This window comes from Heterocephalus glaber, unplaced genomic scaffold (genome assembly GCF_053883595.1).
Source record: "Heterocephalus glaber isolate CG9 unplaced genomic scaffold, H.glaber_assembly_v1.0 deba00001428, whole genome shotgun sequence".
In the NCBI taxonomy this organism is placed as follows: Eukaryota; Metazoa; Chordata; class Mammalia; order Rodentia; family Bathyergidae; genus Heterocephalus; species Heterocephalus glaber.
Genome location: NW_028258293.1, coordinates 2,457,251 through 2,465,202, shown reverse-complemented (window position 1 = coordinate 2,465,202; position 7,952 = coordinate 2,457,251). Strand labels below are relative to the sequence as shown.

Below are 7,952 nucleotides of genomic sequence, written 5' to 3'. Positions count from 1 at the left end.
TACTACAATGAAACAATGATATTGATTTCTTTTGTATCTGCATGAGATCTGTGAGAGACAGAATATGCCATACCAAAATATGCCCATTATGGCTTATATCTAGATGTCCCCTCAAAATTTATCTATATCTCTATGTTCCCCCAAAGCCTCATGCTCTTGTACATGGAGCATTTGGGAGTGACTGGGACATGGGGTTGTGGTACTAGATTAGTCCGCTGCTTGGTTCAGCATGGTTCTGGGTGTGGATGATGGATTTATTGAAGAGGAAAGACCCACTGTAGATGTGGGTGGCACCAACGAATAGGCTGATGGCCTGGATGGACTAAGAAAGGAAAGAAGAAGGAAGTCAGCTGCTTCCTGCCTACCCTGCCAAGGACTGTTTCTCCTCTATGATGCTGCCCCAATTTGGAGCCAGGTGACTACGGACTGAAACCTCTGCAACCTGTGAGCTAAAATAAACCTCTCCTCCTCCTTTCACTCTGGATGTTGGGTATTTTGTCCTAGCAATGAGGAAAGGGAATAAGACAATGCCTCTTTGGCAAAATGCTTATTTGGAGCTGGTTATTTTGAGAAACTGTGGGCACAGAAACTGGAAACAGGGCAGAAATGACCCTGCTGTAAGGGAAACTCACCCCTAGAAAGGAAACCTCCATTTGTAAGTGTGCCTCACTCTAACAGAAAGAATACATGTTAACAAGCTTGTTTGTTTTTCTCCTGTTATCCATTACAAAGGTCCTCCCCAACTAAGAAGCAGAAGGATGGGGAGAAAATTACTTTTACTCCTTTATATATACCTAATTATGGAGACTACTACTTCAACTTTAAAAATAAAATGAAATAGAAGTGCTCTTCTGTGTTTTATCTAAGCTGACATTAGAAACAATGTGGGGCACTGGAGGGAAATATTACTATTCTCGTTTCACAGATGAGGAAATTGATGTCCTGGGTACTAAGGGGAACAGCCAGAGTGGAAACCTAGCTCTTCATCTGATGCTTAACAAAGATTTAATGAGCACCTACAGTGCTGCGGGCACCTTGCGGGCCGTGGGGACAACATGGGTAACACACAGCTGGCACCAGCTTGCAGTACCTCTCTGGCTCCTAGTCTCGTCCTCTTAACTCATCTGAGGACTTCAGCCAAGCACAGAGGCACGAATTCATAATCCAATACACTGTTCACAGAAAAACGCAACAGGTTGTAGAAGGTTTCAATATGACACCTTTAAAAAGTCTCAAAGCATTTTGTCCATGATTGCTGACTCAGAGTGCAGTGAGCTTTGACCTAATTAATGGAAGTGCAATGGCAACACAGTTTGGAGGAAAAGCAGTCAAAAGTTTATCTGAATGTTGGCCAGTGTCACTGTCTTAGATAGAAGTCAGGTGCCTGGGACTCGCAGAGGTCAGCTGGGGGGCCCCTGGCCACGGTGACCCATGACTGAGGGCTCACTCGAGGCATCTCCATGAGTCTCTGCCAAGTCGCAGCCCAGCCAGCCAGGCCTGTGGCTCTCCCTGTTGTTCTCCTGCAGACAAAAGGAAAGCAGCGTGTGCTCCTTCTGCCCGACAGCTTTGTGATGGTCAGAATGTCAGCTTCATCAGCTTTTCCCTTCTAGGTAAAGGGGTTTTCTCCAAGGAATGCTCACAACCATTTCAGGACATTTGTGTCTCTTTCTCTTTTCCCACTTAAGATTCCTAGATGCACAACTTGTATCCACCATGATTTATTGCTTTTTAGTGTAACAAAATAACATCAGGGCAGTGAAAGTTAGACTCTGCCTTCGTGCGTGCTCTGAAATCACCTGTCCAAGAGGGACAGATCCTCTGTCCCCCACATCCTTAAGATCCTGGAAGTGAGATACATTTTCTTTTATACCGAGCCCTCATTCTCTTGAAAGCTCACTGGTATTTTTCAGGGGATTCTGTGAACCCCATGAACTGGCCTTAAGAACAACGTTTGGGGGGTAGGTAATTTTGTGAGCTGAGTCTTGAATGGCCCTTGGAGGAAGGTGACCCAAACAGCCTGTTGGGTCTGCCAATGTCCTCAACATCAATTCATTTGTAAGTAATGTCATACCCTTTTGTATGATTCTTCATACTTGGTATTTGAACCCAAAATGTACAACCCCCCAGAGATACGCACTAAGATTGTATGGTGCTAGTCCATACCATGACATTTATTTCATTTGTGCAACTTTGAGAAGTGTTTCTTGCCTCTGAAAAGCAGGGAGGGCCATTCCACGGTCACCTACTTAGTCTGACTGGGGACGGTCAGCAACCTAAAAAATGGGCCTGTCAGTCTTCTGTTTGCAGGTGGTGAAGAAAGTGTTCTTTCCTGTGAGGAGAGTGGGGGAGAGAGACAGGGAGGGGAAAGGGAGAGGCAGAGGGAGGAGGGGAGAGGGAAAGAGGAGAGAGAATTTTGTGTCTATGTAGACACACATGTAAACACAGACACACATGCATACATTTATTTCTGTGCACATCTATGTATACCTGAAGTTCAGTAGAAGTTTCTGTTTTTAAAAATTACAGGTACTGGTGCATTAAAGCTTGATAAGCTTTGTAAAATTTATAGAGGCATCCCCTTCAAGGCCTGATGTGAGTTATGAAATCTAATCTTGTTTTCATAGCTCTGTGATAAAATTTTATCAACATTATAAAAGGGGTCTTTACTAAGACTGACCAGAAATCTGAACTATCTGGCCAGGCAATAAAAACACATTTCTTAGCAGGAAAGTGTCAGACAAGCAGGGTTTAACTGAAATTGATCGATAAGTCTTCCTTTTACAGTTGAGTGCATTCGCTTTACCTCATAGGATAATAGTCTTTTTTAATGGTTTTTCCATTAATATCAGACTTCAGTGTTAGTAAGAAAGAAGAAAGACATAAAAAGGAGGGAGTCAAGCCATCAAGAAGCTGTGATCTTTAATGGCAGGGTGCTCGTGCCCAAAGTACTTGTGAGGGTGAAGTGGGGAGCTTCAGTTACTGATGCTTAGAGGTGGAATGCTGTCTGTCCTCAAATTCACATGCTAAGGCCTGAGTCCCCAACATTTCAGAATGTGATCTTGTTTGGCAATAGGAGCATTCCAGATGTATTAGTTGGGAGGGGATCACACCAGAGTAGGGTGAGCCCCTAGTCAATATAACAATATCCTGATAAAAATGGGAAAATCTGGACTAGGCTCACAGGGAGAATGCAACATACAGACCGAGGCAGAAATCAGGGTGATGTTTGTACAAGCACGGGAATGGCAGATACTGCCAGCTGTCTTAGTCTGTTCAGGCCACTGTGAAAGCTTAGCTTAGACTGAGTGGTCTGGAAACAGCAGAAACACAGCGGTTCTATAGGCCGGGGAATTCCTAGTCGAGGTCTGGTGTCTGGTGAGGGCCTGCTTGGTGAACAGTGCCCCGCTGTGTCCCCCTGCAGTGGGAAGGGTAAGGCTGCCGCCTGACACCTCTTTTCTAAGGTCACCAACCTCCCTAAGGTCTCCTCCCTACAGCCCTACCTCCTGCTCATGTCTCCTTAGTGATCTGGTTTCAGCATGTGAACCGGGGGCCAAGAGGCAGCCAGAAGCTCCAGGCCATAGCTCCAGCAAAGCATCAGGATGAGGGAGAGGAGAGGGGCAGAGCCTTCTCAAAGCCTAGGGAGGCATGAACTCTTGCTGATACCTGGACTTCCAGTCTCCAGAACGAGCTCGTAGTTTGTGCTGTCTGAGCCCACCGTGCTGTGGTGCTCTGTGATGGCAGAGGCTGTGGTCTGAAAGGGTCCTCCAGGGTCCAGGCCTTGGCCATTGAGGGGCAGGGGCAGGCATGGGAGATGAAGGAGGCTGCTGCGCACAGGGGCTGGGGGAGGGCTCGCACCCTCTTGTCCTTCCACCTTGGCCACCTGAGGATGGGGTAAGAAGACCCTCACCAGGGCCAGGGCCCTGACCTCGGGCCTGGACTTCCCAGGCTCCAGAGCGTGAGCAACAGGGTAACCGCTCCTTCTTGAGTGCTGTGGTGTAGGAGTGTAAAGCAACCCTAACAAACTAATAGGCAACAAATGCCACACCGGAGTGGGAGACAGGCCCCTTCCAGTGACGAGAGGCGAGGGCCTCTCCAGTGTGCAGCGGAGAGTCTCCCAGCCCAGCCCCGGCATCAAGGAACTTAGCCTCGGAGGCAGCGAATAAAGTGTAAAGTGAGCCCTTGCCAGAATCCTGTGAGGCCGGATGAGTGGTAACACTGACGTTTCCCAGCACGGAAAACACGCAAAGCGTCCATCCGTGCGATGGGAAAGGGAGGGGCCGCGAGGGTGGCACACCTGGGTACCGACAGCAGCTCTGCCACTTAGGCGGTGGGTGGACTTGGGCGAGATCTGTCACCCTCAGAAGCCCAGCTTCTCCGCTCGTAAAAGCTGAACCTGTTACAGAGAAGGAATCCGCTTCACAGGCCGGTTGTGAGTGTTGCAGGAGACAGACAGCAACAGACGCAGGCATCCGGCACAGGGCTGCACGGGTGGACACTGCAGTGCGAGTGCCCCTCCCCTTCCGTGTTCATGATCTCTGCTTCTTACACCGCGGATGGGCCCAAGAGCCCAAGATGACACTCAAAGCCAGCCTTTGACTACCTCTTCGAGGAGCCGCGTCTACTCTTTGGCTATCACAAAGCCAGCCCTGTGACGACTTCCTTTTGCGGCTCTGTTGAGATTCAGTTTGGGCCTCTAGGGTAAAGGTGAGCCCCGGTACAGATCCTGGTGAACATCTGTAGAAAGGCCCTGCTGAGATGGACTTCAGGAACCAGGTGAAACTCTGGCTCCCCTGACTCCTCTCGTCTAATCATATTTCACCACTGAATCCAAATCAGACTTCTGTAGCTGGGTGTAACTGGAGAGATTGCCCGTCTGTCCCTTCCGTTTTCTGGAGGGGAAAGCCACCGCTCAGGCGCACCCTCTGCTGGTCAGCCCTGAGTTGGGCGGTCCCGGAGCCAGGTCAATGTTCCTTCCATTCTGCTGTCTGCAGTAACCAAAAGGCCAGCTCGGGAAAGGGAGAACCAGGAAGATTCAAGGACACGTAAGAGATCCTCAGAATTAACCTTTGTCATTGAGAAGAAACGTGGCTTCAGTAGAATTGAGATTCTTCCTGGGTCGTGATTCTTAGACCAAGACGAGGTGAAGGTAGTTTCAGCATGGGGTGCAGGGGAACTCGCCCTACCTCTCCTCTTGTGCGGGTGGAGGCTCCTCCGGGACAGGCACCGAGGGCTGACAGAGCAGCCTCAGAGCAGCCCAGAGGCGAGGCTCTGTCTGGAGTCCGTCAGCGCAGCAGCAGACTGAACGTGCTGAACATGACGACTATGTCAGACAAACGCTGGCTGTTCTTGGGTTATCTGTGACACCACAGGCCAAACTCGCAGCAATCAAACCTGGGAGTGAGTTTACTTTTCCTAGTGATTTATGGGATGAGAATTCTGGTGCTCTGTGGGACTAATTTAATAAGGAACATTCAGATGTCTCTCCTCCAGCACATCCATCTTCCCTTAGCCTCCGGCACCAGGGCAGGGGTTCCCAGCCAGCCTGTCCCTGCTGGGCCACAAATCACGCACTTGTGAGGGTGCTGACACGGCTTCCCCACTGGCTGACGGAGAGGAGCCTCTCCATCCCCGGGCCTCAGCGTGCTGAAAGTTGCAGTCGGTGAGGAAGGGAACACAAGCGACGTGGCTTTGGCCGCCTTTCAGGAAGTATATCCTCCACACTGCTTGAGTCATAAAGCCACATAATATTCCATGGATGGATGCAGTCCTGCATGTGAGACAAGGAAGCTTTACAAAAAGCTGAATTTTGATTCAGTATATCATCTTTCAAAAGAGGACAGGTGCCTTCACTGCATGGTTAAACAACCTTTTAAAAACTTTTCGGTTACACTATCTCACATTCATTCCACACACGTTCATGAATAGGAGCCATCAGACTTCGCATCCAAGTCTGGGCCAGCAGAGGTCTGTAGAGCATGGTCACTGTGGCCAGTGGTACCACTAAGGCAGAAAGAGCCAGGGGAAGGCAGGGAAGGGGGCTCAGAAGGCTAGGATGGGAGGTCGCAAAGCTGTCTGAGGAAAGGGCTGAAACCCAAGATGAAGTTGGGTGTGCTGTTGTTTGGTGCATATATGGTGATAATTGTTATCTCTTCCTGTTCCCTTACCAGTATGTATTTGTTATCTCTTCCTGTTCCCTTACCAATATGTAGTGACTTTCTTTGCCTCCGCTAACCAGTTTTTACTTGAAGTCAACTTTGTCTGAAAATGGGATAACTATTTCTGCTTGTTTTTGGATCTCGTTGCATGGACTATCATCTTCCATCCTTTGACTTTTAGTCTATGAATTTCTTTTTGTATACGGTACATTGTTGGGTTTTGTCTCTTGATCCATTATGCCAATCTGTGTCTTTTTGTTGTTTTGATTGGGGAAGTGAGACCATTCAGATTACAAGCTATTATTGAAACATATTAACTTATTCCTGTCTTTACATTATTTGCTTGTTACTGACTTCCTTTTTCTTTGGCTGTGTGGATTCCCAGCTAGAACATTCATTCTCTTAGACATTTTGTCATTGTTCCATCCCTGGTATTAAAAAAAAAGTGGACTGGGGATGTATCTCAGTAGAAAGGCCCTGGGTTCCATGACCAGTACCACAAAAAAAAAAAAAAATGACCCAAAGGCAATACAGATATTGACATCAGAAAAAACATTACTAGCAACAATTTTGTCACATTAGGTATAGTAATAAAATCAACAACAATAATAGCATCCAAGGAACACTGGATATTGACATACACTAAAAACCAATGATGTACTACCCTTAACCATAGAAAAGAGATAATATAATTATAGTACAAACACTAAGACAAATGTTGACTTACAGTAACTATCTACTAAATGAAACTGCTTTACCTTCACTAACAGTCAAACAGTATTCATCAGTAACATAGAGTTCACTATCTAAACATTCATAAAGCTTAATGGTTATGATGGTAAAGCCAGAAGAGATGGAGAACCAGAGAATGAGAAAATTAAAATTTGAAAAATTTATCGATGGAAAATGATAGGGCAGAGATAAATGAGAGGAGGGATCCTATTGAGGAGTAAAAGGAAATTGATAGTCTTAGAAAACAGTGACAGAAAAGCACAAAAGGAAAACAAGAAAAAAGAAAGCCAAAAGCAAAATATAGGAAATAAAAGGAAGATAAGGAGGAAGAAAAAACATTTTAAAGGAAAAGAACAAAGAGACCAAAAGGAAAAAAGGGAGAAATTTTTTTTAAAAACTGATGAAATGAGAAAAATAATTTCTAAAAATTTTTGTATAGATTGAGTCTTTTAAAAATTCCCCTGTGTTTTTCATTGCATGGTTTCTTTTTGGTATCTGAAGTCTTGGAATCTAGCAGGTCACAGTTTTCTCATTTTAGGGTTTGAGGATGCTTGCACCAAGGCCCCTCCGTCCATCCACCCCAGGCCATGGTAAACTTCCAGGCAAAGACACGTCCTTGCTCACATCGATAGGTGGGAAAAGCAATCAGCCCTCTGATCTCTGCTGGATTTGGTCACAGGACAGGGATCCAAGCAGACAGCTAGGCTTACTGTCAACGCTTGCTAAGCCTGGTTTCTCACTGTGGAGGGCAGGACCCATACCCTTCCCAGCCTGAGGTTCAACTTATCTTGAACTCTGGGAGTCCGTGTCTAGCCAACACCCTCTCTTCAGCTGTCTCCTGTGCTGTCTCTCACCCAGCCACTGTGTGAGGGTAACTCAAATCCCTGAAGCTACTTGCCAGGTCCGTACTTCCTCCCTGGGTCTTCTGGCCCTCTGGGCTTACCCTCTCTCTCTGGACACTGTCCTTGTCCTGGATCAGGTCGGTTGATTGACTTGTCAGTGCCTCTGCCACCCTACACCAAGGGGGACCAAAACCTAGAGTTGCACTAGAGTTCGGGTGGTCAT

The 7,952-nt window shown here is 47.0% G+C and overlaps 1 long non-coding RNA gene across 1 annotated transcript; it reads right to left on the bottom strand.

Moving 5' to 3' along the window:
• Nucleotides 1-2,169: 2,169 nt before the first annotated feature.
• LOC110350539 (uncharacterized) lies at nt 2,170-4,780 on the bottom strand. The gene is made up of 3 exons (XR_002397154.2): nt 4,295-4,780; nt 3,664-3,880; nt 2,170-2,329 (listed from the first exon to the last, which is right to left on the bottom strand). It is a non-coding gene; the product is annotated as an uncharacterized LOC110350539 (long non-coding RNA).
• Between the last annotated feature and the right edge of the window lie 3,172 nt (nt 4,781-7,952).